The sequence below is a fragment of the Triticum urartu genome, chromosome 6A (assembly GCF_056163025.1).
Source record: "Triticum urartu cultivar PI428250 chromosome 6A, HENAU_Tu73, whole genome shotgun sequence".
Taxonomy (NCBI): Eukaryota; Viridiplantae; Streptophyta; class Magnoliopsida; order Poales; family Poaceae; genus Triticum; species Triticum urartu.
The window spans coordinates 422999644-423012973 of NC_141878.1; positions in this window are offsets into that span (position 1 = coordinate 422999644).

The following is a 13330-nucleotide window of genomic DNA, read 5'->3' on the forward strand; positions in this document are numbered from 1 at the left end:
GGCAGTCAAGAACTTAGCCTCTCTCAACTTTAGCACATCCTCCTCTGTGATGGAGGAGGGCATCCATCGGCCTTGAAGGTCGGAACCGGACATTGTCGAAGGTCTGAAGCGCCTGGAATCTGAAGCCTAGGGTGCTGGAACTCGAGGCGACGGGCGAACTCGTTTGAGATTGAAAAAAAGGAGTAAGGCCTTGGTCTCTTTATAAGAGGTTGAATACCAGGAGCCCTCCCCGTAACCGTTTGGGACTCACCTTTAATCGAGAAAACATGCTAACGGGCACGATTGGGTTACCCACGTCCGTATTGATGAGAATCCCGTAAAAAGGGCACACGATCTCTGCTTTGACAAGACGTGCCAAGGAAACCGCCTCGCAAAACATGCTGAGGTGGAAAAGTAAAAACGATTCGAGTAAAGGACTTGGCTGTAGTGTGATGGCGCACTGCAGAATACGTCGGCAGATTTGATTTGTGTTAATATTATTCTCTCTATGGCAATATGTGGAAACTTATTTTGCAGAACTGGACACAACTCTTGGTGTTTACAAATCTTCTATGAAGGACTTGGAGGAGGAACCCGCCTTGCAATGCCGAAGACAATTTGCGCGCTGGACTCGTCGTCATTGAAGCCTGGTTCAGGGGCTATTGAGGGAGTCCTGGATTAGGGGTGTTCGGGTAGCCGGACTATACCTTCAGCCGGACTCCTGTACTATGAAGATACAAGATTGAAGACTTCGTCCCGTGTCCGGATGGGACTTTCCTTGGCGTGGAAGGCAAGCTTGGCGATGCGGATATTCAAGATCTTCTACCATTGTAACCAACTCTGTGTAACCCTAACCCTATCTGGTGTCTATATAAACCGGAGGGTTGTAGTCCATAGGCAATCAACTCCATACACAACAATCATACCATAGGCTAGCTTCTAGGGTTTAGCCTCCTTGATCTCGTGGTAGATCTACTCTTGTACTACCCATATGATCAATATTAATCAAGCAGGAGAAAGGTATTACCTCCATCGAGAGGGCCCGAACCTGGGTAAAACAAAGTGTCCCCTGTCTCCTGTTACCATCCGGCCTAGACGCACAGTTCGGGACCCCCTACCCGAGATCTGCCGGTTTTGACACCGACAGTTGTGATCCATCTTTTTCTTGGCATAGACATCCAAGTCATCTTCTTCTTCCTTAGGAGCATTGATCAGATTTGCCCATTCCTCAATAGTTGAGTGGTACCTTGTACCTTCAGAAATCCATAGTATCCTGCCATCTGGATAGAAGTGTGTTGTGGAGTAGAATTGCATTATGAGCTCCTCATTCCACTTTGTGAGCTTCTGCCCAACAAAGTCTGCAACTCCACAAGCACGGAAGTTGTCAAACACACCAGGATAGTATTCCTCATTTTCCTTGATGTACTTCCAGTCGACCCACCTCATTTCACACACTATAGGCTTCTTGTCCAACAACACTGTCTCATAGAAGTCCCGCTGTTCCTTTGTGTGGAACCTGTAATCAACAGCAGTCCTTCTCCTGGTAGCATATGGATCTATCTCTCTCCATTTCCTCAGTCTTGAGTCTCTCCTGATCTTCATGTTCTTAGCCACAGGATGAGCATCATTGTGGTCTGGAATCTTGGGTTTGAGCTTCCTCAGGACTTGTCCTTCATCATCTTCATCAGCAGCAACTTCAGGCACTGGGGCCTTATTCTTCTTAGCAGCTGGTATACTCCTGGTATTCCTGTTAGGTGCACTCTTGGGCTTGGATGAAGCAGCCCCTTTCCTGATAGCATCACCCATAAGCTTTTGTGCCTTGGGTGCTGGTGCAGCAACCTCTTCTTCCTCTTCTTCTTCCATCATGGAAGCCTTTCCAATCACTCTGGCCATGGTCTTCTTGACCCTTTCCTTCCTTTTCTTTCCTTCTACAGCAGGCTCTTTGGGTTCAGATCCCAAAGGGACTTGAGTGGTGGCTCTGGCTTTCGACATGGGTTGTCTTCCTGCTGGCCTTTTGATCTTCATCCCTGGCTTGGTGGCAGCAGCAGTGCTATATTCCTTCTTCACCACTTTCTTCTTGGAAGTGGCCTCATCCTCAACTGCCACATAGTCTTCATCCTCAGACTCTGAAGTTTTCTTCTTCCTTGTTCTGGTGGCAGCTTTGGGCAAGTTGCTGGGAGTGCTCCTGCTACCATCATCTGAACTGCTAGAGGGACTAGTGCCCTCACTCAGGTGAACCTGCTCCACTGACCTGTTTTGGCTGTCACTCTGATCAGACATATTGTAGACACTGACAGCAGACCCTGTGAATAGGATATAGATGAGATAGAGTGGATGAGCATCACAAAATGCAGAGGTTCTTGCAAAAGAATGAGTCAAAAACTTAGTTTTAGTTTTCCACAGAAAGCATTTCGGTTCAACCGATTTGTAAACTCGGTGATACCGAAGCAGCTGTTGGAACCTAAACTAGTGAACTCGGTCAGACCGAGTCACAGTTCGGTGGCACCGAGACTGCTAGGGTTTCACAAAGTCCTGAACTCGGTCACACCGATTTGCAATTCTCAGTCAGACCGAAAATTACATGTGCAATGGCCTGAGCCGAATCGGTGGTACCGAGTTCCACAACTCGGATGGTCCGAGATGGTTTCGGTGGAAACCTAACCCTAAATTTTCAATTCAACTCTAATCTACAGAGTGTTTTGATTGGATAGAAGCATTTCAATCATGGTAAGAATCATAGTGAACACAATGTGCTAGGAATCGGACGGGGATAGCACTGTGATCGAGTTCATACCCTAGTTCGGCGATGAACTCGCTATGGCGGCAAATGCGGGGAAGAATTCCGTTGATGGCGGCGGAGACCAGCGACAGGAGGCGGCTGGCGACAAGGAGGATGATCCGGAGACCCAGGAGGCAGAGCGAGCTATGCACGGGTGAAGGGGTTTCGGAGAAATTTCCAAAATTTTGCCCGTGAGTATATATAGCCCGACCCTGTCGGTGTGACCGAGTGGAACAACTCGGTGGCACCGAGATTCATAACTGCAAGCAGTTACTAAAACTCGGTGTGACCGAAAGGTTCAAATCGGTTGCACCGAGATTGAAAACCTAGATCGACTTAGTGATCTTGGTATGACCGAAATGGAGGAATCGGTCAGACCGAAAAGCACAAAGAAGTTTTGGAAGTTTAAGTCTATGACAAATCGGGGACTCCGAGTGCTCCTCACACAGAGTGGTTCGAAAACGACTTGATCAAATTTTGTGATGTAGCATGAATAGAGTTTGAGACGAGAAAAGCATAGATAGCTAGAGAGGGTTCTTAGGCATTCTTGTCCATCCACTTGGCAAAAGAAAAGAAAACCAATCAATCAAAACAATAAGTGGATGTCCTCGAATGAGTAAAATATGCAATCAACATGCTCACACAATAAAATGGCAATTGAAATATGTGACAAAGCGTGCACAACCAATTCTAGCATCTATCAAACAATTTGCGATGACTAGGTCATCTATATGTGAGTATATTGACTTAGGAGTCAAATGAGAACATTTGATCATAGGTCATACTCATCGTTTAAGCACAAGTGGGGTTACCACTTTTACGTAAAGCATTGTTGTGTTCACACCATTAGAGTTGCTTTAGCTCAATTCTTAGAGTAAAGCTCCCCCTAGATGTGAGATCCCCCCTAAGAGGGATGAACTAACCTTGGGTTTTGTCGTTGATGACTCCATGTAGATGTTGAAGATGTGGATGCTCAATGTTGATGTAGATCATTTGGAGCTATCCATTGGAGTGAGTTGCACTTTCAATACCTACACGGGTTAGTCCCACAAGGAACAAACAAGGATATCCATAGACATAGAGTGATGCACACACAAGATGATGTCTATGAAAGCTTTTAGGTTACCTTGTCCCTTGTCTTACCAACAAGAGTGTTTGTGACTCCTTGAACTAGTGCAAGATGTGGAAGTTGATTGCACTTGTTCTTGCCAAGATGATAAGAGTGAAGTATGTTGGCAGAGTCACCCTCAAGAACTCTCTAGTTCTTCTTCGGGATCCACACCATCTTGATGGGAATCCTCGGTGTTGTAGTTGTACTTGATGAAGTGGAACTTGAAGTAGTCTTGGGAACCCACTTGACCAAGGCCTTAGGAGCTTCTTCAAATGCATCAATTTCCTCTTGAAGCTTGTCCTTGCCTTTGTGCTTGTGGTCTTGTGGTGGAAGATCATCTTGAGCTTGTGTCCCTTTGAGAGAAGTAGGATCATACTTCTCTTGTTGAGGAACAAACTTCTTCTTGGGGTATTGATCTTCTTCCCACTCAACTCCATTGGCATTGAACTTTCGTTCAAAACCAACACCTTGATTCTTCCGGTGCCTTCCTTGCTTGCGTACTATTTCCTCGAATTGCTTACTTTCGGCAAGGCTCTTGTAAACACCTTTCTCTATAATTCCCTTCAATAAGCTATTTTCTTGCTCAAGTGTAACTTAAGAGAATCATTAGTGGAATCAAGAGAACTACTAGAAGCAACAATATTGGATTTAGCATGATTATTGTTACTACTAGAGGAAGAATCTTTCTTGTTCTTGTTACTAGACTTGACTTGAGGCATGTAAGTGGTTAAGAGTAAATGCTTGGCAATGTAAGAAGAAATTTTCTTGCAAAGATCATCATTGATTGCTTTTAAGAACTCATGCTCTTGCTCAAGGTTGAGCTTTTCAAAGCGTAATTTCTCATGAGTCCTTAAAAGTTCTCGATGATCTCCTAAGATAGTTTCATGAGCTAACTTAAGAGTGTTTAGTTCTTTAGTTATAGACTCAATCTTCTCCTTATCATTGTCATTCGTTTTATCTTGATTAGCATGATTAATTGACGTTTCATCATAGTATTCATCACTAGAGTTGTCAACAAGTAAATCATCATCACCTAACAAGTCATCTTCATCACTATTGAAATCAACATACTCGGGGTGTGATACCTTTGGGCCTTTAGCCACGAAGCATGTTCCAACTCCTTCATTTGGTGAGTCAAATATGTCGTAGGAGTTGGTTGTCACAAGTGCTAGACCGGCAACACCTTCATCTTGAGTATATTCGGAGTCGGAGTGATAGCTTCTCTCGGAGTGGTTGTCGGAGTCAGAGCCGGATACCCATTCACCAACGTGAGCTTGATGTCTTCATTTTGTGTAGCTCCTTGATGACTTGTCATTTCTTTCCGAATCCTTGCTTCTCCGTGAGGGTCTTCGTTCATAACGATCATCTCTACTCCTTCTTTCTCTAGATGGTGATTCTTCTCTTCTACTTCTTCTCTTGGGAGAATCTTCTCTTCTCTTGTAGGGGGTTGTACACTCATTGGAATAGTGTCCGGGCCTTCCACAATTGTAGCAATTTCGCTCTCGACTAGAATATCTTTTGTCATTGTAGGACCTTGACTTGGAGCTTCTCTCTTTGCTTCTACTCTTGTAGAACTTGTTGAAGTTCTTCACCATTAAGCTCAATTCTTGATTGAAGGTTTGTTTCTCACTCGATGATGTGGGGGCTTCACATGAGGCTTTGTAAGCACCACTTGATTTGTTGTGAAGTTCCTCTTTATCCTTGAGTGACATCTCATGAGCAACAGTTCTTCCAATGACTTCCGTTGGCTTGAGATCTTTGTAATTTGGCATCTTTGGATCAATGTGCACACGGTATCAAATTTTCCATCCAAGGCTCTTAGGATCTTCTTGATGATGAATCTATCGGTCATCTCTTCACTCCCTAAGCCGGCAATCTCATTTGTGATAAGAGCAAGCCTAGAGTACATTTCAGCAACACCTTCACCATCCTTCATTTTGAACTTGTCAAGTTGACTTTTGAAGCACATCCAATTTGGATTCCTTGATGGAGTCGGTACCTTCGTGCATATCAATCAAAGTATCCCAAATTTCCTTTGCATTCTCAAGACGGCTGATTTTGTTGAATTCTTTGGGGCACAATCTGTTGAAGAGGATATCACAAGCTTGAGCGTTGTATTGCAGCATTTTCAACTCTTCCGCGGTAGCTTCACGGTTCGGTTCTTTCCTATCAAAGAATTCACCTTGCAAGCCAATACACACAATAGCCCAAACGGAGGGGTTATGTCCAATAATATGCATTTTCATCTTATGCTTCCAACTAGCAAAATTAGTACCATCAAAGTAAGGACCTCTACGGTGATAATTTCCCTCGCTAGACGCCATACTCTCCTAGGTTGTGAAACCAAGGCTATGTCCACCAAAAGCTATGGAAATCAAAGCAAATGGAGACCAAAGCTCTGATACCACTTGTAGGATCGAAAGTATGCCTAGAGGGGGGGTGATTAGACTACTTGACCAAATAAAAATCTAGCCTTTTCCCAATTTTAGTTCTTGGCAGATTTTAGCTATCTTAGCACAAGTCAAGCAATCTCCACACAATTCAAGCAAGCATGCAAAAGAGTATATGAGCAGCGGAAAGTAAAGCATGCAACTTGCAAGAATGTAAAGGGAAGGGTTTGGAGGATTCAAACGCAATTGGAGACACGGATGTTTTTGTCGTGGTTCCGATAGGTGGTGCTATCATACATCCACGTTGATGGAGACTTCAACCCACGGAGGGTAACGGTTGCGCGAGTCCACGGAGGGCTCCACCCACGAAGGGTCCACGAAGAAGCAACCTTGTCTATTCCATCACGGCCGTCGCCCACGAAGGACTTGCCTCACTAGCGGTAGATCTTCACGAAGTAGGCAATCTCCTTGCCCTTACAAACTCCTTGGTTCAACTCCACAATCTTGTCGGAGGCTCCCAAGTGACACCTAGCCAATCTAGGAGACACCACTCTCCAAGAAGTAACAAATGGTGTGTTGATGATGAACTCCTTGCTCTTGTGCTTCAAATGATAGTCTCCCCAACACTCAACTCTCTCTCACAGGATTTGGATTTGGTGGAAAAAAGATTTGAGTGGAAAGCAACTTGGGGAAGGCTAGAGATCAAGATTCATATGGTTGGAATGGAATATCTTGACCTCAACACAAGTGTAGGTGGTTCTCTCTCAGAAAATGTGTATTGGAAGTGTAGGTATGTTCTGATGGCTCTCTCCACGAATGAAGAGTGGGTCGAGGGGTATATATAGCCTCCACATAGAATCTAACCGTTACACACAATTTGCCAAACTCGGTGGGACCGAATGGTTAAACTCGGTCGGACCGATTCAGCAAACCTAGTGACCGTTAGGATTTTCGGTGGGACTGAGATGCAACTCGGTAGGACCGATATGGTTAGAGTTAGGGCATAACGTAATCTCGATGTGATCGATTTCACAAACTCGGTGGGACCGATTTTGGTAATAAGCTAATCAGAGAGTTGGTCAGGTAAACTCGGTGGGACCGATTCGGTCATCTCGGTGAGACTGAAATGTTACAAAAGGGAAACAGAGAGTTTACATTGCAATCTCGGTGGGACCGATCGCTCATCTCGGTAAGACCGAAACATTATGAAGGGAAACAGAGAGATTACAATCCCATCTCGATGAGACTGAGATCCCTATCGGTGAGACCGATTTGCCTAGGGTTTGTGGCAGTGGCTATGACATTTGAAACTCGGTGGCGCCGGATAGAAAGAATCGGTGGGGCCAAGTTTGACTTTTGGTTTAGGTCATATGTGGATGTGGGAAGGTAGTTGAGGGTTTTTGGAGCATATCACTAAGCACTTTGAGCAAGCAAGCCATTAAGCAACACCTCATCCCTCCTTGATAGTATTGGCTTTTCCTATAGACTCAATGTGATCTTGGATCACTAAAATATAAAATGTAGAGTCTTGAGCTTCAAGCTTGAGCCAAACTTTTTGTCCTTAGAATTTTGAGGGATCCACTTTCCTCATCCATGCCATGCCATTCATTGAGCTTTTCCTGAAATATTAATCTTGGAATAATGTTAGCTCAATGAGCTATATGTTGTTAGGAATTACCAAAACCACCCAGGGATAGTTGCACTTACACAGTCTGAATTGGACAATGGGTGGGGGCGCGACCCCCTTTCCTTCTCCCTCTCCCCCTCTTTCCCCTTTCCCCTCTCTGTTGGAAGGAAGGGGGAGCCAACTAGGACTAGGAGTCCTAGTGGGACTCCCCCCACTTGGCGTGCCCCTAGGGTCGGCCGGCCTCCCCTCTCCTCCTTTATATACAGGGGGCACCTCAAAGGCACATCAATTCTTCTCTTAGCCATGTGCGGTGCCCCCCTCCAAAGTTTACTCCTACGGTCATAGTGTCGTAGTTCTTAGGCGAAGCCCTGCGCGGATCACGTCACCATCACCATCACTACGCCGTCGTGCTGACGGAACTCTCCCTCAACCCTCTGCTGGATCATGAGTTCAAGGGACGTCATCGAGCTAAACGTGTGCTGAAAACGGAGGTGTTGTACGTTCGGTACTGTAACGCCCTCGATGCGGCTATATCTCCCACATGTCGAAGCACGACTTAGAGGCATAACTGCATTGAAAGCAATGTCACAAGTGAGGTAATCTTCGCAAACAACCCATGTAATACAATAAGGGAAAAGAGATACATAGTTGGCTTACAATCGCCACTTCACACAATTACATGAATAAAGCATTACATCAAACAGATACAATCAAGGTTCGACTACGGAACCAAAATAAAAGAAGAACCCCAAATGCGACAAGGTCCCCGATCGACCCCAACTGGGCTCCACTACTGATCAACTAGAACAAAACAACACAAAGGACAAGATCTTCATCGAGCTCCTCCTTGAGCTTGGTTGCGTCACCTGCTCGGTAACAGCGGCACCTGCAAACTGGTTTTGGAAGTATCCGTGAGCCACGGGGACTCAGCAATCTCGCACCCTCGCGATCAAGACTATTTAAGCTTATGGGTAAGGTAAAGGTATGAGGTGGAGCTGCAGCAAGCGACTAGCATATATGGTGGCTAACATACGCAAATGAGAGCGAGAAGAGAAGGCAAAGCACGGTCGAGAAACTATGATCAAGAAGTGATCCTATAGCAACCTACGTCAAGCATAACTCCAACACCGTGTTCACTTCCCAGACTCCGCCGGCAAGAGACCATCACGGTTACACACGCGGTTGATGTATTTTAATTAAGGTCAACTTCAGGTTTTCTACAACCGGACGTTAACAAATTCCCATCTGCCCATAACCGTGGCATGGCTTTCGAAAGTTCAAATCCCTGCAGGGGTGTCCCAACTTAGCCCATCACAAGCTCTCACGGTCAACGAAGGAATAGACCTCCTCCCGAGACATTCCGATCAGACTCGGTATCCCGGTTCTACAAGACATTTCGACAGGGTAAAACTAAACCAGCAACACCACCCAGATGTGCCGACAAATCCTGATAGGAGCTGCACATATCTCATTCTCAGGGCACACCGGATGAGCAAGACGTTGGGTAAGCCAGCCCAGAGTTGCCCCGGGTAGCCTCGGACATCGCTCAGTTGGACCAACACTCAGAGGAGCACTAGCTCGGGGGGGGGGGGCGGTAAAATAATGATGACCCTCAGGAGCGCGACTCCCAAGGGAAAAGAAAAGGCTAGGTGGCGAATGGTAAAACCAATGTTGGGCATTGCTGGAGGAGTTTTACTCAAGGCGAACTGTCAAGGGGTTCCCATAATAGCCCAACCGCGTAAGGAACGCAAAATCCGGGAACATAACACCGATATGACGGAAACTAGGGCGGCAAGAGTGGAACAAAACACCAGGCATAAGGCCGAGCCTTCCACCCTTTACCAAGTATATAGATGCATTAATTAAATAAGAGATATTGTGATATCCCAACAAGTAAACATGTTCCAACAAGGAACAACATCTCCATGTTCCAACAAGGAACAAACTTCAATCTTCACCTGCAACTAACAATGCTATAAGAGGGGCTGAGCAAAGCGGTAACATAGCCAAACAACGGTTTGCTAGGACAAGGTGGGTTAGAGGCTTGGTTCAACAATATAGGAGGCATGATAAGCAAGTGGTAGGTATCGCAGCATAGGCATAGCAAAAGAGCGAGCATCTAGCAAGCAAAGATAGAAGTGATTTCGAGGGTATGATCATCTTGCCTGAGATCCCGCAAGGAAGAAGAACGAGTCCATGAAGAAGACAAACGGACATAGTCAAACGGGTCCTCACAAACGCGACGTTACCGGAACCAACCCGAAGAAGCAAACACCGGAAAGGAAGCACACAACATAGTAAACAAACCACACATGAACATGGTATGATAAGCGAGATGAGGTATGCGATGCATATGCATGATTTGACAAGAGATGAATGAACCTGGCCTCAACTTGGAAATCCAAGTGTTCCACTGGAAAGATGAAATGAAATCGCTTGAAAACGATATAAAGAACGCCGGAATCGGAGTTACGGTTTGGAAATGGCAAGCAAAACAAATATGGCACCGGTCTACGATTTACAGCAAGTAGCCATCTAAATGCAACAAGATGAACATGCTATAGCACCCAAACATGGCATCAAAATACATGGCAGGGATCCATTCATGATTCTTAACAAAAGTCTAGCACTGAGCTACGGCCAATTCATCCATTAACAGGTCCAAACAAGCATTGCAAAAGTGCAATTGGTAAACAGGTTTCAGACTTAGTGAAATTAACACAAGCCTGGAATTTCAGATCAGGTAGCACTCTTTGGAGCATGAAAACTATATGCTACAGGAACTTAACATGGCAAAGTAAAGCATGGCATGGAGCGACTCAAAGATCTTAACAAAAGTCCCTTAGTGACCTTGAGCCAAAAGGGATCAGAAAATACATTGGAAAGCATGTGAACGTGGCAAAAACATAACCAGATCACAGACTTGGTGAAAACTGGAGCATGCTGAAACAAATATCAAGTAGGCATGTTTACGAGCTCGATGCACTCACTGCAGAGCAAGTCATGACCATCTAAGCATACACCCATCAATAATACACAAAATGCAAGCTAGACATGGCAAGAACAATAACATGGCATGCACGGATCAACTACAACATCCTCGGCAAAATCGCTAACAAGTAGACAATCTGCCCAGATTCACAAAATAGCAAAAGTAGAGCTCGATTGGCTCAAGCTAGGGTGCTCCATAATTGCAAACAAAGACATGGATGGATAGAGCACTACAAGATTAATAAAACATCCTTACTGATCATCCTCAAAAGAGGCACGGATCACTAGTAAACAACATGAACATATGGCATAAAGAGATAAACAGACCAAGGACTTAGTGGAAATGCTAAGTCCCTGAAATCGGCATTAACAAGTGCACCACTTTGCAAGCTTGTGCTAGTCACTACACACATCACAAAAATACATGGGTTGCACCTCTGGATAGATGGCAAAACATATAACAAAACGCATGTAGAGCTCATGGGCATATCATGCACACAATAATCATGGCAAAAATGATAAATATCTAAATGGAGCAGCAGATCTGACAAATAACTCAAATAGCACTCTTCCAACAGCATTTCGGGCATCAAGATGAACTCAAATGAAAATGATGCAATGAGTTGAAATGATGTACTCTCTGAGACGAACATTTTGATATGCTACATGCACAAAACGGAGCTACGGATGCAAAGTTACGGCGTGATGAACATAGGCATATGAAACATGGAAATCTCGGAGAAAGTCAACCCGGGACGGAGACGTGCGGGACGGAGGGATCCAGATCTGGGCGAGGGTGTTTGGCTGGGTGAAGTGGTGGATCTGGTCCCACTTCTTCTTCGGATCCGGCCGGACCGAACTCCGGCAAAGAGGGCGGCGAGCTCCGATGACGTACGCCGGCGCGGGGAGCGGCGATGGCGGCGAAGGAGCAGGGCGCCGGTGGGGCGGGCGGTGACCTCAGGGCGCGGGAGCCGGCCGGCTTAGGCACGCTGGCCGGAGAAGCTTGGCGCGGCGACGGGGCGGAGCCGGCCGGAGATGATGCGGGCGGCGCGCGGCAGTTCCGGTGATGGTGAGGCGCCGTGGCGCGCGGGCATGGCGGCGGTCGGCGACGGGCGCGGACGCCGAGGAGCTCCGGCGAGGCTCGCCGCCGGCGGGCTGAGTAGGGCGCCGGCGTGCGGGATGGCGGTAGCGACGGACCTGCGAGGCGGCGGGGCAAGGAGGCAGGCAGCGGCGGCGTTCGGGCCCTCGGGGGCCGGCGATGGGCTCCCCGAGCCGCGTGATGGGGGAGGCGGCCGAGCCACTCGGGCGGCGACACGTGGCGGCGGACGTCGGGGGCGGACATGTCTGTCGGCGGGATTTCGTCCGGCGGCGGCGGGGAAAAATGGATCTAGGGTTCATCCGCTAATTGATCCGAAATTTCGGGGAGGGGTGCTCTTTTATAGGTAGAGGGAGCTAGGAGAGTCCAAATGAGGTGCGGTTTTCGGCCACGCGATCGTGATCGAATGACCGAGATGATGGAAAGGGTTTTGGTGGGTTTTGGGCCAAATTGGAGGGTGTTGGGCTGCAACACACACGAGGCCTTTTCGGTCCCTCGGTTAACCGTTGGAGTATCAAACGAAGTCCAAATGGTACGGAACTTGACAGGCGGTCTACCGGTAGTAAACCAAGGCCACATGACAAGTCTCGGTCCAATCCGGAAATGTTTAATCCCCACACACGAGAGAAAGGTAGAAATGACCACCGGAGGAGAACGAAGCGCCGGAATGCAAAACGGACAACGGGGAAAATGCTCGAATGCATGACATGAACACGTATGCACATGAAATGCACATGATGACATGATATGCAATGCATGACACGCAAGCAATGACAAGGCAACAACAGCGAATAAATGGAGGACACCTGGCACATCGGTCTCGGGGCGTTACAGGTACTAAGATCAGTTGTAACGTGAAGACGTTTGACTACATCAACCGCGTTAACCTAACGCTTCTACTTTCGGTCTACGAGGGTACGTGGACACACTCTCCCCTCTCATTGCTATGCATTTCCTAGATAGATCTTGAGTGATCGTAGGAATTTTTTGAAATTGCATGCTACATTCCCCAACAAAGAACATCAAGATTATATCCAATAGCAGCATGGTGCTTCTTTAGAGTTTTGAGTAATCTCTTTTCTTCATGCTACGAAAGGTTAGCACTGATAATAACATGATATATCTTATTTTCATCAAGATAAGCATATTTCAATGTATCAGGTAATTCCTTAAGTTCAAACAAAGGATCACCCTTAGGTGGAGGAGGACCTCCAAGAGTTTCAACAGGCAAATTATGTTTAAGGATAGGAGCTTGATTAAAGAATATATCATCTATTTTATTTCTTTCATTCATATGCATATCAATTTCACGGTCTAGCAAATATTGTTTTAACGGACCAGTAGGCAATAGAAGCAA